Below are 17,954 nucleotides of genomic sequence, written 5' to 3' on the forward strand. Positions count from 1 at the left end.
GTCTTTATTCAAGCCTAAATTAATTGTTTCCAGTTTGTTAGACAATCCAACCTTCCTTTGAGACCTGTTACTTGAATATAAAGCTTCTGTATTGCCTCTGCCTCACAGTTACAGCTTTTCATCCTGGTTTATGCACTGTTTTTGTTATAATCTGTCAGTTGCAGTACAGGTATTTCTGATCAAATGCTCAGCATATTGCAGTAATCCTGTACTTTGCCCCTTATGTGCCCACTAAGTGCTGCACTGTAATCTCACGATAACACACAGTCTTATTGCACTTAGAAAATTAATTAAAATAAGACCGAATATTGTGCCAGGCTACTAGACAAGTATCCAGCTAGCGTAGTATAACATTAAAATAGAGTAAAATACTATAACACTCCCAAAAGGGAAGTAAGAGCATGAGTTGCAACCTCAGGGCAGAGCATTAAAAATCAGAGCACAATCCCTTAACCAGTTGCAAATTCTAAACTTAGATTTCACCAACCCACTGCACCACGTGCAAACTCCTCAGGAACTTTAACAGCCCTAACACGGAGTCACAGACAGCCCCTTGAGTACTTCATTCAGTCTTGCCACCCAGGTGAATATATCTCTGTGATAGATGGCCCCTTACTCCAAGAACAGCAGCAACATTCAGGTTACTCCTCAACCCAAAGGACAAGTCACTTGCCCCAGGACAATTGCGCTTTAGGTCTCATACCAAAGACAATGTTTGTAGTCATTCCTATAGTAAACTATATGAAGATTTATTAAATAGGAAAAGGAAATTAGAGAGTTATTTACAAGGTTAAAGCAAGCAAATAAACATATGAGAAGTTACGATCTTAGGTTTCAAAGTTTATATGGGCTTCTATAATCACCAAGCTATATAGGCCTAATCCAAGCTAAGCAACTAGGGATCTCTTGCTTGTGCCTAGAAACACCTTTCAAGGTCCAAGCAGCATAGAGATACCTAGTTCCTTTCATTTGGAGTTTTTAATCACCCTCCTGTCATGTGCTCTGAGCTTCAAATTCAGCTGATGGGATGAGTTCACTTGCATGACTCATCTTCACCAGGAGGAGAGCAGAACAATACGAGTCTTTAGTCCTGTTGTTGATAGTTTCTCAATCCAGATGTGGGGAGTTTCCAGTTGTAAGATCCATCCATATCCTGTCTGGCATTGATGGGTCTCCTTTTTTGGGAGGGAGTGTAACAATTTCTGTAGAAGAGCAGATCTTCACACTAATTGATGTCCCTTTCCTGTATGGTGAGTCTTACAAAACCACCACTCAGATATTACAATACAGTAAGGAACACTGATATTACAAGCAAAATTAATGCAGGCAGCAATTCACAAGCATTCAATAGAATCTAAATTCTAAACGCTTTCTTACCATTCTAATACCTATTTTATCACTATTTAACCCTCAAGTGAGCCAGACACATTCCAGCTATTTATGTATTAGTGTCCAGTTGAGACATGGGGACCATGGCATGATCTGGCACCTGGCCTACCAGCATCACATATACAAATAAAATATAGTTGGGCAACTGTTGAAATAGCCAGTGTATAACCCTGACTCATTCTGTGAGAAATCATGTTGTGTGTGAAGCTGCAAGAATTTAAGTACATTATGAACATCTATAACTTATTAGATATCAATTCAATCCTGGATTGAATGCCATCTTTGTAATAATCATAATATTTTGTCCTTGCATGATGATTTTCATTCATAGATCTCAAAGCACTATACAATAGAGAGTAAACTTTATTATCCTCATTTTACAGATAAAGAAACTGAGATATAAAAGGTTAAAGTGATTTTTCCAATATCACCTAGGAGACTAGTGTTCTATTCCAAAGTCCCAGTGGAGTGACCTATTCATTGAGGTAGGTATCCATGTCTTACCTAATTCAAGAGCTGTTACCTAAAACACTTTGTACTTCAAAGCCTATTTAAAAAGCGGGATGGGCCAATGTGACTCAGTAAAGGTTCTTTGCTTTTTCCATCATGCTCAGCTCACTATCTATACTGCCTCACCTAGAGGTGGCACTTACCAAGCAGGGTAGCTGAACTTGCATCTCCCATTAGAAGAAGCACCATACTACCACCAGAAGTATAATTCAAAACAGGTCAAGAGTGACCACTAGTTGCTACAAGCTGATGGCTCTTTGATGGTGTTGGTGCTTAGAGTTGGGTGTTCTTGGTGCAGATTCCAAGCACGCAGGAATTCATATCACAAGGCCTGAATAGGCATGAAGGCTCAGCTAGCTCTCACTAAGATGTTCCTCCAGGTCAGGGCTGAGACAGTGCTAGGGCAGCGGGGAGAAGAATGCTTGTTCCGTAGATAAATAGGAATCAGTCTCCAAGGCTGTCAGTTTGGTACTTCTCCCAATCGCTAATGTCACATTAAAATAGTAGCAGAGGTTTTTATGCCCTTCTGCACTTCCTGCAGTATTTCTGATTCTGATCTCAGCCAAAACCAGGAAGCAACAACTCTCCTCACTGGCAAAGAAATGTAGTACTGGAGCACTCATTACATTTCTAGCCCAAAGGAACTGGGAAGTCTAAGCCAAACTTTTTAAGTAGGACCCTGTGCTAATGTTATTTATGTCCTGTGTAGCAGAGCTCTGACCTTGTCCCCGTGGGTCCCACGCTTCCAGGCTGTTTATGCTAAGGTCAGAGGCTCACTGCAACCCTCCATGTAGCCCTTCTCTCTCTAGGGCCAGGAATACAGTCTACTGAGCCCTTTTCATCATAAGCCAGCAATGGAGGTTGGGGAGAGAATTCCCACAGTCTTTGTTGCTCCTACAGCATCATGTCAAAACAGTTTAGCCTCCTGTCCTGACAGGGGCCTGTTTTCCCCTCCCAGGAGGTATCTCTGTAGTGGTGGGTTGGGGAGGAACCCGGGCCCACCCCCTACTCTGGGTTCCGGCCCAGGGACCCTAATGGTAGCAGCTGTTAGCAGCCAACCTTTTACTGCCAGAGTTGCTACATTTCTCTGGGCTACTTCCCCACAGCTCTCCTACTTCTCCCTTAGCTTGGGGCTCCCTTACCAATGACCTGAGGGTGTCTTCATTAACTAGCCCTTTAGCCACAGCATCTCTCTGCCTGACTTGAGTGAGCCCTTTTATATTATCAGAGGGCCCTTAATTAGAGTCAGGTGGTCATATTAGCTTAATGGCCTCACCTGACTCTTTGCAGGTTAATTGGAGTCAGGTGTTTCATTAGCCTGAAGCAGCCCCTGCTCTGATCAGAACAGAAAACTGTTAATCCAGTGGCCAGTACCCAACTGGCCTGGGTCTATCACACCTGGTAAACTGATATAAAAAAACAGAATAGGAGTCAAGAGATTTGGGTTGGGTTCCCAGAATTCACACCACAGGCTTATTGTATGTCCTTGGGCAAATGACTTAAATCCTCTGGGTGAAATTTTGGCCCTCTTGAAATCAGTGGCAAAAGTCCCCTTGACTTCAGAAGAACCAGGATTTAACTATCATGTTGAAATTTCCCCATCTTTGAAACAGGGATATGTTACCTCCCTCACAGGAGTATTGTGAAGTTCCAGACATTATAAAATACTGAAATCTTTGGATGAAAAGTGTTAGGGGACAGATTTTCAAAGGAACAAATAGCAGAGGTACCTAACTCCCACTGAAAGTCATTGTAAGATAGGCATCTGATTTTATGCCTTTGAAAATCTCCACTCTAGTTATTATTTTTCACGTCTGTAAGGCCGAAATACAAACAGCATTGTAGTGTTAGTAAAATATGCTGAGTAAAAATCCCTGTGCAAAGAGCACATAGTCCATAGGCACAAACTGATATAAATTAGAGCAGAACAGAAGGGGACACAGCATGGAGAGTGGCTTTATAGACATGCTCAGTATATTATAGATAACCATCACTCTCTCCACTAAACTATTTTGACTTTAAACTATGTGCAAGGTTATGCTAACATTTTTAATTAGCAGTTTGTTGATGAGGGATTTATGACCCCTATTAATAATTAGTTTATTACTTTACAGGAAATGATGCCTGATTTCTTTTCCTTTTTTTCTAAAAAAAAATATCCTGCTGAGCAATCATAGACAGCAATTCTTGCCAAGTCACTGTCTGATGGACTAAGAAGTGAGTGATTTCCTTTGCAGAGTTAATTTAAGCTCATTGTTAAAAAATCACGTGAAAAAGCAAGTCCTAGGCCAGCACACTGTAAACCTGAGCTCTCACAATACAAGCTAAGCCTGTGTCTTGTTAGTTCTATGATTTTTGTTTGAGTACATCTCTTAGGGCCTGATCAAAGCCCATTGATACCAATGGCAATCTTTCCATAGACATCAATGTGTTTTGGATCAGCCATTTAAATAAACTGAAGGGTTAGAGATTGGTGAGCTATGGCTTATAGTGTGTTTTCATGAGTTTGATGGAGCACAAGATGGTGTGATGCTTTCTTGGGGCACTCAGGACTCAGAGTCACCTTGTTGACCATCTGCGTCCAGCAAGAGAGAGAGAGAAAGACTGGCTGGTGCTTAACTAGGTGTCAGCTCCCTGACAGCACCAGCCTGTCAGCCTCCCAAACACTCTCCTCAGGACAATGCTAGCCCTCAGTTTGTAAATTCACAATAGGTGCACCCCATTCCCTGAGCCTCTTTCAAGTGTTCCCCTGTGATATCCAGCCCATCACGAGCTACTCACAGAAATACCAGGTTTGTTAAGTGGACAGCTTGACTGATTCAACCCAGGATCAGTTCTTGTATAACACCAGAGCAATGAGTTATATGTATAGTGAAATCAGCCATAATTTTATTAACAAAGATTAAGATTTGAAGATAGTGAGGATAATGGAAACAGAAAAGTTACATGTAAAACTAAAAAACAGTCTCTAGCTTGCTAGTGACTAAACTTAACCATCTGTCGAAAAGCAGTCTTATCTTACCTAAAGCTTTCTTGCAGTGTTTCCATCCAAGGCTGGTTCAGATCCCATTTTCATTATTGTAATTGCATTGCCTGATTACTTCCTCAGGTGAAGGCTCAAGGAGTGTCTTTTTGCCTTCCCTTTATATCCCCCAAAGTCATTGTTTGTCCCCAGAGTCAAGATGACCCCCAGTGGTTTATTCTCTAGTGTGTTGACTTCACATGCAAAGGGGGCCTCCATTGTGCTGGCCTACAATGCTTAAATTACATGTAAACTTAGGCAAATAGGTGAATGTACATCCTTTGTATGGCAGAAAACTGTCAATGCTGCCTTGATTCAGACTTTTAGGAACATATTTTCAGTGTGCGTCATATATATATATACACACACACACACACACACACACACACACATAAAAACCTTCTTAGGTAATATTTGTATGTACATTTCACAACAATATGAATGACCACTGTGACCCCAGATTTTATTGAAGACCACATATGACACTCTTTATGGATAAATACTATGAAAGCAGTGTGGTAGATTTAGTGAGTTTGTCAGATCTGTTAGGAATAGCTGTTACAGAACACTGAGGGGTTCTTACAGATGGAAGCACTTATGACTGGGACAAAGAAGGGGTTCCACTCATAAGGGGCAGATTTCAGGAATAATGGAATGGTCTGAGACTTGTTGAATGCACAGGATTCCATGTGAGCGGATAACAAGGATCTTTTTGTTTGTTTAGGCTGGGATTTACGAAGGAGCCTAAAGCAATTACATGTCCAAATCCCATTAAAATTCAATGGAATTTGAGAAACAAATTCCCCATGGCTTTTTTGGAAACCCCAGCCTGTTAGCAATGTTTTGAATGTGTTTTTCAGCAACTCTAGGTGAAAACCAATATAAACAAATTCTGGCAATCTAAAATGACACAGCATCCTCACAACCATCCCAGAGACTCAATTCTCATCAGGAAAGACTTGTCTTGTATACAGCTCCTGCAACATTCCAGGAACTTAGGTCAGCAAAGTCAAGCTTTTTCAGACCTCTTAGGGAAGCAAATTCCAGAGCTAAGGGCCCCACTCCCAAGATCTCCCTTCCACTGGACGTGTAAATCTGTCAAGTGTCTCACCAGCCCTCAGCCTGGAGAGAGCACAGCAGTAGAGTCCATCTCAATGAGAGGTAGGGCCCAAGTTACAGAGGGCTTTATAAATAAAAACACCATCTTGAATCACCCAGTGATCTCTACAAAATCCAGGTGCAATAGGTATCATGCTATAAAAACAATCCAGCCCCTCTAAGTAAATGGGCAGCCACATCCTGTACTAGTTGCACTGCACTAAGATAACAAGAATATGGATTCACATTGCATGTGAAGGAATCTCACAACAAGTGGAGCCTCATTTTAGCAAATATGTAGATACACTGTACAACGATGTCTGTCTGTTCTAGTCAATATACTGCCCCTAGAAACCTAATGCAGCTCCGAGAAATTACTGTAGTAGCATAAAGAATAGAAAGGGGCACAGAATAAAGAACAAAGTGATTGAAAATGGTGCAAGGATCTAAAGCTGCATTATTATAATAATGTTGTTTTTATACAGTGCCTTTTATCTGAGGAGCTAATCTACTTTATAAAAGTCAATTTATTCAGCCTCCTGATAACTGTGAGGTGGGTCGTTAATATGATTATACTTATTTTGTTGAGGAGAAGTGATGGCTTAAAGAGGGACATGACTTTTCCAATATTATATATCAAGTCAGTAGTCCTGACTCCTCATCTGCTGTTCTAACCACTAGCCACTGCTACCTCCATCCTTTTAAAGACAAGCTACTCAGAGCAGATAGAAAACCTGATAGGATGCATGGGACTGCAGATGTCATCCCAGTTTTGCACATGCCACAACAGCGTTAGTGCAAGAATTGCTGATGGAAAACTGTCTTTTCCTACAGGAAATTAAGCTAAAAACATTAACTGGGCAAAGGCACAAAAAGTGCTATTTCTGGAAACAACCAATGTCATTGTTGTCTGAGCTGAAGTGGCGAAAGACACAAAAACGTACCAACAGCAGTAGTAAAACCCAGGAATAGGCTGGCTTCTAAGTGCCTGGATTAACATTGTGTTGTTTTGTTTATCATGATATGTCAATAATGGAAATGTTGTGTGATGCAGATTTTTTGAGTGCAGAGCCCAGATTCATAGATCCAGCCATAATCTGCTACTAATACAGTCTAAATAGGAGGCTTTGTTCATGTTTGAAGTCAGACAGTATCTTCCTTACGTGGATCAGAAGCCTCGTTCTCTATAAATGGATCGCTTGTTATTGAGATAGATATTGATCCAGTATTACTCTAACCAGTTTGGTAAATCTGTTGCTGGACAGAGCAATAAACCAAAAAGATTATATAAAAAATTGCAAAGACTTTTCTGGGGGACAAAAAGTAAAAAGGGAACATTACACACTACTTTAGGGGCCTAATGTGCACAGTGTCCGTAAGAGCCTGGGTTGTGAAAGAGAGTGACACTGAAAAAGTGATACAAGGCAGAAGCCAATGTTGCACTCATCTATCTTTGCACAGGGTGCAGTACAATGCAGCACGTTATTATTTACAGCATTTCCTCAGCTTTTAATTTCTCTGGACGTTCCACTACCATCACTACCTGTCAAAAAATAGTTTAATGTACTAAACCCCTTTCATTCAAAGCTCTCTCTTCTTAAAAATCTCTTATTTTTGTTGGAGTGAATCATTAACTCAGTAACTTCCCCAATTTCAATCACAATTATAGACTGATTTGTTCAGGAAGCAAGCTGAGCAAAAAAGTATCCCAATAACTAAACTGCATACAATAATCAACTCTAAGATTTAGATCACAGATCTTCTATCTCAGATAAAGAAATAGAGAATACAGACTGGTCGTCAGCTCCACTTTCCAAAATGCAAAAAGATAGGATCAGCATTGCTTTTCCAGCTGAGACAAGTTATGAAGTCAAAATTTCAGAAGCACCGAAGTTACGTAAAAGCCTAAGACCTATTTTCAAAAGTGATTTAGACATCTGGTACTTTTGAAAATATTATTCAGCCCTAAAGTGTTTAGTATTCTCTAAAATATTTCAACATAAACATTATATATGTACACACACACACACACATTTCTTTGAACAATGAGGATATTCAAGCTTAGCTAATAATACAGACATGCAGACTGTCTGTGTGTGTTGAAGGGTTAATTGTCTGGGTTCTTGTCCTTGTCCTTCAGTTTCCCTTTGCCAAAACTAATTAGGATGTGGCTGCCCGTTTCTTCCTTCCTCTTATAACTAGGGTGACCATATTTCCCCAGGCGGAATATGGGACACCTGGTAAAATTACTCATATTCAAGTGAGTTCAAAGGCAATCAATCAGAACTATGCAGTACAAACATTCAAATTAACATCAAGTTGACTGACCCCCGTTAAAAAGAAATCCTGTGTAGCTGGATTCTTTTTATTTACCTTCTTATCTTCAAGACTTTAAGACATGGGGAGGAGTGACACACACACACACACACACACACATTCCCATGCACTCTTTCACACAGGAGGGGTGACTGACCGACCCTCCCGCCTGGCATTTTCTGCCCCCATGCCTGGCTGGGCCCTCTCCTGGTACCTCACACTATGTCTTCCCAAGGTAACACATGGGGGGGGGGGAAGACACAGAGGGTCTCATGCCACAGCTCTCCAGATTTCTGCAAGGGTTCACACCAGTATGTGGCCAGCAGCAGCCTTTGGTACTGTGTAGGAGGGAAGGGATGTGAGCTGTTTCTAGCCACAGGAGCAGTGGAGGGGGGGAAGGGTGACCTGGCCCGTGTCTTTGCAGAGCTCATCTCTTATTTCCCCGCCTGCGTGGCTTGAAGCAGCTTGTCCCTGCCTGCCTGCACAGTGTCAAAAGGCAGCTACACCTCCAGGCTGCTGCTAGCCACCTCCTGTCCCCCAGCTACAGCATGAGCAGGAAGTAATTAAGCTCTAAAGATTCATTGTGCACCAAGGCCAAGGGAACCTGACTGCAGGGGCTTCAGTAAACTGGCCAGAGAGGTGACTCAGTAGGGGAGGGTGCCTAGGGGAAGGAGCAGCCCCCCATTCCCTAAGGCAGGACCCAGGGTGGGGGAGGTGAAGAGAGTACTAAGGCCCTGCCCTGGGGGCTGCTGTGGAGCCTGAAGATTCGGGGCATGAATAGGATGGAAATCGCTTCCCTCCCCAACCCTCCACTCTAGAGCTTAGCTGAGGGGCAGGGAGGCTTCCATGTGCCAGTGGTGTGCAGGGCTTCAGCACACGCAGGGCTCGGCTCCTCCTGGCCAGCACCCCAGGCTAGACAGTCTTGGGCTTTCCCGTGGCCCTGGCCCAGCCAGAGACAGTGGGAGATGGAAGAAGCTTGCCAGCTAGGCTGCTGGTGAGCTAAATGCTCCGACCAGGGGCTGGTTCTCCACACAGTGCTGGGAGTGGGACGCACCCCACGGGGCGGGATATGGAGGAGCAGCGGGGGTGAAGTGGCAAAGCAGGGAGAGGATGGAAAGATGGGGAGCACGTAAAGGGCTGATGGGTGGGCAGCAGAGGCAACATGTAACCAGTCATTGCCTGGCACCTGCCCGCACTCACCAGCCACCGCAGCTCACAATGTACAGCCAGTACCAGCTGGAAATGGGACGGGGGTTGGGGCCCTGCTGGCCAAGAGCTGGCATGCAGCAGGGGCTACACTGACAGACCAGCGGGGGAGTGGCTGGCCCCATGTGCAGCAGCTTCACCCCACCACCAGCCTTGCACACCCATCAGCAGTCACCGGACCCCTCCTCCTCCTGCCGCTGGTGGGCAAGCAGCTGGCAAGCAGGGATCCAGCCAACAGCAGGACCCACCAGTACTGATGAGGAGACAGAAAATACAGGACAATTTGCCCATTTTTAAGAAAAAGTCAGGACACCTGCAGGAGGGCCTAAATACAGGACTGCCCCTTTAAAAATGGGACACCTGGTCACCCTACTTATAACTCTCTCTCATATAATTTTAAAAAGAATGATGTGCATAAATATGTATAACTTGTGCAGAGTGTCTAATATGCTGTGATATGGGAGTAATACTGATGCATTAACTATAATCCTTTCGCGATGGGAAAGCCACTGAAATAGTATCTTTCATAACATGGCTTCACATTTCATATTAAATACACTGTATCTTTATGAAATTAATGCCAATAAACAGAACTGTCTGGCTCTAATAGAGGAGATTACAATTAACAGATCTGGAAGATCCAAAGTCAAATTAAAACAGGACCTGTAATATGGGTGTTAGCATCCGTATTCTATTTTTCATGCTTGCTGCATACCTCCTCCTAACTCAGAACCTTTGCCAGCAGTGACAAAATAAACGCAGAAATCAAAGCAACGCTGCTCTCCATTATTAATCTCTCAGCATCTTCCCTGACACGAGAGAGAGAAGTGACTTTGGGAACACCAATTTCACTATGAAAAATGGTAAAAGGAAATGCAAGCAAACAGTCCAGTAGGAAGACAATACTGGAAAGGGCGAACACATGGAAAGTTGACACCTAAGGGATTTCTCAGGATAAAATGGAGACATGAGTGAAATCTTCCTTGATTGTCATTTTGACAAGCCCAGCTCAGTAAGACAAATTACATGATAATACATAGCCGAGGGTTCTTGCTGTCTTTACAGCCATTGTACTTGAGTCTGAAATGGACACAAATGTTTATTTTTTGTAAAACAAAATCTTTGGATGCCCAGATTTTGGGCTGTGTGTAGAGTCAAAACTAAACAATATTTTACATGGTAAAACAGATACACTAGTTAAATAAAAATGCTAGATTTACAATGTATCTTTTTAGTATCACAATGCATATCCCTTTCAAGTTTTAGTTTCATATAACATGCACTATCTTTAACAAGCATGACTTGAAAAGCTACAAAGAGTTTTTGGGGCGAAATGGTCTGTAAAACACCTGGAAATTATAGCCCAACAAAGCATATACAAATGCAATGTTCTTTCACTTAAAGAAAAAGAAAGAATTATCAGATGAGATACGCCATGGAGAGTAATGACAAGTATTATTCCAGTGGTTTCTAAAATGCTGTAAGAACCAATCAATACAGATCGATGAGTGGCATTTAACCATATCTTCTGCATTATCAAGGGGATGCAAACTAAGGCAGATGTTTGTGCCTGAATAGACACTTTATTGTTCCAAACAGCAGATATGAAAGGGACAAAGCAGATCAAGTTATTGGTCCCCATTGAAGGAAATAGACAAGCCTTCCAATTGCCCATTTGGGGAAGAAGAGATTTGTTTCACTTTCTATTACTTCCTTTGGCCTCTACACTCCCTACACTGTACAGTGTGTGCACAGGAGCAAATCCACTGGGTACAGCCACATGGAGCTTTGCTGTGGGACTTGAATTATTTGGTGAGATGCTCACTCCCCCACCCCTTTGAATACATGCATTTCCCTTGTGCAGAAATAATGGATTGGGCCAGGCCAGGAAGGGGTGAGTTGCTGAGACAAATAGGAGGTTACCCCCCTCCTCTTGCTCCCTATGACAATGGCATAATGGACAGAAAAATGTGTAAAGCTCACGCAACCTGAAGCAGCTTTAACTCCTGCTGTGTGTTCTGTGAATCCACACCCTGCTCCTCCGAGGGATCACAGCGTCTGGCAGTGACAGCAGCACAAGAGCTTTGCAATAAGTACAGCTGTAAGAACAGAGAGTGACCTTTTCTGATCTGTACAGGCAAATCAACTTTCCAGTCTATTCCTGATGCACCAGTGAACCTGTAAACTGGCTTCTGCATCCCATTTACCTTCTCAGTTTCCATTAACGAGAAAGGGAATTATACACATAGGGAGAACAGACTTGCACCGTTAAAACCAAATACAAGGCATATGTGAACAAGGAGTAAACTTGTTCAGTTAAAGCAGACCCCACAAGGCAATCCTGACAGTGTATTGAGTTTGGACACGGAAGCAGTTCTGCAGATCTACTAAAGGAAGGAACATGTTAAATGATTTAATCTACTGTACACCTGTGATTGTGGCTTCCATGTGCACTCTCCCCATCTCCTTAAATGATAAAGGAATGCATGTAAGGAAGGCCTTTCCACCATAAGAATGACACTTTCAGCACTGACACCCCTTCTAGCCTAAAACCCCAACCAACCCCCCCCCCAAAAAGCCACACCCTAAAAAAAATGGAATTTCCATCATAGGAGATTTTTTAAGAGCAGGTTAGAGAAACACCTGTCAGGGATGGTCTAGATAATAGTTAGCCCTGCTATGAGTGTAGGGGATTGGACTAGATGACCTCTCGAGGTCCCTTCCAGTCTTCCGATTCTATTAAATCAACCTTTAAAAATAGTAAATTAATAAAATCTAAAATATCAAAACAACCCCCCTACTCTGACTAGAGTTTTGATGCCAAAAACAGAGAAATGCTAGATGCTCCATGAAGTCCATGAGGGAGATTGCTATTGATTTTATATGGAAGATATTTACATACTATGGTGATTGACAGATAGAATTACCTGAGCAACATGGTTATACTGGAACTAGTATCTTCTACTCAGATCCATGCAGGCAGAGTACTGGCCCCAATTGGAGCACCTTGTCTTCAAGGGTCTCCCCATGCTGATCCAATTGCAGGACTGGGGCTTTCGTATCAGTTCAGGATGAAGGAATCAGCTGTGTTCTCTCCCATTTTCTTCTTCACTCCTGAAAATACCATCAGGATTTGGCCCCTTTATTCCCCAACCTACAAACTTTGGCCTCAGTTTCACAGGATGCTCTTACTAAGGCTCTGATCCTGCGTGCACTTATTCATGTGTTTAACTTCGAAGTACCACAATGGGATAGCTCACATGCTGAAAATTAACCTTGTGTGTTTGTGGAAGCTGGGACTAAACAACTATAATTCAAAGACTTTAATCCATGCTATTGGCTAGGAATTATTACCCATCAGTTCTTTTTGAGTTAGTGGAAAAGATTCAGATTCTTTTATACACAAGATCTCTATATTTGCTCTCCAGTAATTTAAAATGACTAATCACTTTCTATCTATTAAAACAAAAAACAACTACAACAGCTTGTTTAGTGACACAAGGCAGCTTTTCATGTACCAACTGTAAGAGCAGACGAAAGTGTGTTTCCCACTCCCAGATACAGTAACATTGCACTTGTTTTAAGTGCAGTATATTTTATAGCCCCGATTACACAACTGACTGGCATAATTTGTACATGACATACTATGACAAAAACCTAGTTTCCTAATCTGCGTGAGAGCAGGATCAGTCCTCTATCAATGAATACAAGGTATTATTTTTAACTAGTCAAAGGAGTAATGGAAAACTGGACCTAATTTTAAAATAATTAATGTCTTCTATCTCCATATGATGATTAAATTAAACTTTCATAGAGAAATTCTATACAATCCTATCCTCTTTCATAGAAGAATCCTATAGAATTTAATAGAGAATGTTTTTTCTACAGGTTTTTTCTTATTAACCATCCCAGAGAAACATACACCAGGGAGAGAATTTTATATTTAACAACTTTCAAAAAGCCTAGAAAGTTTATTTCTATTAAATTCTAAAGGACTTTTCCATAAGAGTTGCTTCTAAGAATGCTATTTTTTTCTGAAGTCCTGCAACACAGTGCATTGATGTATTGTTCTGCCTTGAAGTCTGCTATTTTTATAAGACTTTATTTTTATATTCATAGAATATAAGTGGAGAGCTCCCTAATAAATATATTCATGATGTTCATCAGCTAATGAAAAACAGTAGTAGCTTGGAGTGTGGTCTGCATCTGCGAGTTACATGCAATGCAAAGCAAAAGGCACTTTCACTCAGAACCACATACTTTCAGGATCCTCTCCTGCCCCCAAACCCAATACCAATCTGAATTAGTGAGGAGGATGTGGTCAGCAAAACTCAATCTTTTAGGCTCTTATACTTTAGCTAGAGCAGGAGATGCCCTTGGCTGGCTGCACAGAGGTGAGCTTATTTGCTTCCCTGTCCCTCTGTTGTGGAAGATAATCCCAGGATAACAGGTTTCAGAGTAGCAGCCGTGTTAGTCTGTATTCGCAAAAAAAGAAAAGGAGTACTTGTGTCACCTTAGAGACTAACAAATTTATTTGAGCATAAGCTTTCGTGAGCTACAGCTCACTTCATCGGAATGCATCCGATGAAGTGAGCTGTAGCTCACGAAAGCTTATGCTCAAATAAATTTGTTAGTCTCTAAGGTGACACAAGTACTCCTTTTCTTTTTTGCGAATCCCAGGATAGCAGCTCCTGCATTCCCTGAACCTTAGGGAATGCATGGACTGCCAGCTCCTACTCTTCTTTCACCTTTGGTGAGCTAGCTGGCAAAAAAGCATGTCAAGCCCCTTATTTACAGTACACCAAGGTTTCCCTGGAAGCTTTTTTATAACTGTTATCTCTATCTCCCCTTTACCGTCTCTGGACCGCTTCTGTTTTCAGAGATGCACCTTAGCTCCAGGATGTTCACTACTTTGTACAGTTCCGAGGGAAAACAAGACTTGATTTGACACACATTATGGCTTCAGCTTTGCCATCTGACTCACTCTCTCTGCTCACCTTTCCTCAGAACAGGAGGCTTGCACTACCTCTGAATTACTTAGCAGTGACTCAGGTGACATTTTTGCTGTTAAGTCTCAGCTTATTGAACTGTTAAGACCACTTTGTTTCATGTACCCTATCCCTATTTCTGTTAAGTGTATTTTATTAATCTTTTTATTATTCCTGTTGTTATTATTTTAGTTTTGCCTCTGTTTTCCCCTACTCAGATCCATGGCCTAGAAGACATAAAAGAACTCTCTCTCTTCTATATCCCTTGAAATCTCACTGCCACATGACTCTCAATGCTGGTACCTCAGAAGCAAAATAGCAAACAGTAAAAGGTGGATCTGTCTGATCGAGGCAAGGGAGCTGTTTTGATATTCTCTCCTCAAAGTTGAATGAAAGTAGGACCCATCGAGAAGGGCGGCCCTGTGGGAAGACAATTTTAATTCAGCCTAGACTATTATATTATATATTTCAAACATACACATGAAAAGCATCAAGACATATAAATCCACGTGGCAAAGAGGTAATTCCCCAGTCCCTCCCCAAAGTATGGCTTCCATAGGTTGATCGGCTGAATGGCATTAGTAACAAAGTTCTGCCATCTTGGAGGCAGCCTACCTTGACTGTATTTGGAGTGTCTGATATTTTGGTACTTTTGATAACGTGGTTCTTTTGTTTTTGTTTTGGTGGTGGTGGTGCAAAATTCACTAACCAGCTGGCAGAGACATTGGTTTTGTTGCATTTCAAAATGAGGGGGAGAGAGAGTAAATTGGCTGGATAAAGTACAGCTCTTGGCAGTTTTCCTTCTACCCTTGCAACAAAATGTTGGGAGGAGTTGCTGGAGGATAATTTGGTTACATTATGTCTGCATTATCTCTGCAGCAGGAGCCTGGCATGCTGACATTGGAGACATATTGAGCCAATCCTTACCCAAACTATTGTTTTTAAAACAATTGCAAGTAATGATATTGGAATTAGCAAGATCCGATAGTGCAATTTTAAAGAGGCAACAAAAAATCTCATAGAAAAACAATTCCACTCCATTAGAAAGGATTTGAATGGTTTGAAGCATAGGTTTTCCCATTCCCTCTGGCTTTTTGCTTTGCTGCAAAAACTGTCTATTGATGTAAATGGCATTTTCTTCTCCTGTCAGGATTTCTGCAGCAGTGATTTTATTAAGCAATGTTCTATTTTAAGTCAATTGAGATGACTAGTAAGGTACAGCATTACACAGCAGTATCATTTCTGCATCACTGCAGAGGTACTTATAAACCTCATAGGGATAAGTTGTTTGTTTGTGTATATGTATTCCTTATGGAAAAGTTCTAAAGAACTTCGTAGAGATGAAACTAATAGGGGTCTGCAAAATTATGTGTAAGATTCAGACAACTTAATAGGGACCAATAGCCTCTCTATAGGTTTTTTGAACTATTCTATATGATCGTATTGTTAAAAAAATTAGAAGCATATTGTTCTCTATTAAATTCTATAGGGCTTTTCTATAAGGGATGTTATGACCTAAGACTCTTTAAGAGAGTCTTAATAAAAGGATTAATTTAAAAAACCTTTAGATAGAAGCATCACAAACCAAATTCTGCAGAAGATACATAAAAGAAAAAAGTAATTACTAATAACAACAGGTACACTTGGTCCTACCTCAGCATGGGGGAGGTGGGAAGGATTATATGACCTCTTGTGGTCCTTTCCATCCCTACATTTCTATGATTCCATGAACAACAATTTGCACTTTGCTAATGTGCTTTATCCACACATCTCAAAGCACTTCCCCCTGGTGGGTTTCATTATCCCCATTTCACAGCTGAGGACAGTGAGGCAAAGAGTCTAAGGTCACACAGCAAATCAGTGGGAATCATGAATAAAGCCATGTCAGCTGTCTTTCATCCCCCTGTTCAATCCACTAGACCAAAACTGCTCCCTGATAGTAACATGTACATAGGACCTAATTTACAAGTTACACAAGCATACAACAGGAGTTACACCCATGCAAATAAGGGCAGATTGCGCTCAGACTGCAATATAATGTTGCACTAATTGTATGGAACATTTTTAGAGTAAGGGAAGGTCCTGTGTAGGACTTTTTTCCACTCAGCTTCCCATATATGCCTCAAAATGCTTCAGTAAGAAAGAAGGGGTGGGAAGATAAAATTCTAATTTGAGAGCAAAAAACCATAAGATATAAATAAGATTCTTAAACTGTAAAAACCTAGGACAGATTGTCAGGATGGTTTCAAAATGTTGTTCCTTATTTCAAGAGTAATAAATGCTGCCGTCACAATTAAAGGAAATATGCTGCCCAATCTGGCTTTCACAAACATAGGATGCATCACGCAACAGTGCATAGGAAACTCAATATTATCCATGCCCATTACACTAGGAAAGTCTCTCTCATTTTCTTCTGACTGAGCTGTTCTGGAAATCCTGACAGTCTGGTACATCTTAATCTGATCAGTTTGAATATTTTGTGCCTTACAATGTATCTGTTGTCAGAAGAGTGCTGTGCTGATATACATTAACACTGTGCCCTTGGTTTGATTTTAACCAACATTTTCAAACTTCTTCACGACAGAAATTACAGTAGGCCAGATTAAGCCAGTCTTTACTAATATCAATTCTCACTAGCTATGTCTGACACTGCTTGGTAACTCAGATCCCACTAGTGTGAAACTGAAAACACAGTCCCATTCCTGGTCAGTGAAGGCATGGGAGTAAGATGACTAATCTTTCACAGAAATAGGTTTATTGTTCAGCATTGTATCTCCCCTCTGACACACCGTCCTGCAAATAACTAAAGGCACCAAGAGTTACAGAGCTAGGAGAGCAGCATGCCGCTTGGTCATGCATCATCTTCCGTCACCTCCATTCAGGCTGCCCACCATGTTTATAGCAATCCTTCCCAAGTATTGCTTCAGAAAATTCTAGTAATAAAATCAGAAAACCCCCTAACAGTCCAGCCAGCCTTCTGGCTGCCAATTCTTCCACAGTGACCTCAGCCGGCTCTGGTGTCCATAGCCCTTCACAGAAGGATGGCAATCTTGAGCTAGATTAAGGGCCTTTCTTAAAATTCCTACTTTGCTGTGGAGCATGAAGTATTATTTGAGTAAAAAGAAATCAGTTTGGAGAGAAAAGAGGGGATTAGTAGGCCAGCTCCATTAGAAAGAGGCTTAGATGCTAGGAGCCAAATAAGCAGAACATGGATCATGGAAGATTGCCCAGAGGAAAAGGAACCATAGAAATGAGAAGGAAGAGGAGGAGTCCAGACAATCTACTGTCTTCATGTCATTAAAGAGACTCAGTACCTTTTAAATTTAATGTTATTTACTGTTAAATCTGTTTTGGATATGAAAGTAACAGCAGCACATAGTTTCCTTCAAAATGCTTTCTATTTGAAAAATTACAGTCTGGCTTTC

At 41.4% G+C, this 17,954-nt stretch overlaps 2 long non-coding RNA genes across 2 annotated transcripts; both read right to left on the reverse strand.

Annotated features, from left to right (window-relative positions):
• Positions 1–1,193: 1,193 nt before the first annotated feature.
• Positions 1,194–2,892, reverse strand: LOC122460989. The gene is made up of 2 exons (XR_006282673.1): positions 2,043–2,892; positions 1,194–1,256 (listed from the first exon to the last, which is right to left on the reverse strand). It is a non-coding gene; the product is annotated as an uncharacterized LOC122460989 (long non-coding RNA).
• A 7,694-nt stretch (positions 2,893–10,586) lies between these two features.
• On the reverse strand, positions 10,587–16,781 carry LOC119858207. Its single transcript, XR_005293816.2, has 3 exons — positions 14,833–16,781; positions 12,469–12,655; positions 10,587–11,640 (listed from the first exon to the last, which is right to left on the reverse strand). It is a non-coding gene; the product is annotated as an uncharacterized LOC119858207 (long non-coding RNA).
• Between the last annotated feature and the right edge of the window lie 1,173 nt (positions 16,782–17,954).

The sequence above is a fragment of the Dermochelys coriacea genome, chromosome 7, assembly GCF_009764565.3.
Source record: "Dermochelys coriacea isolate rDerCor1 chromosome 7, rDerCor1.pri.v4, whole genome shotgun sequence".
Taxonomy (NCBI): Eukaryota; Metazoa; Chordata; order Testudines; family Dermochelyidae; genus Dermochelys; species Dermochelys coriacea.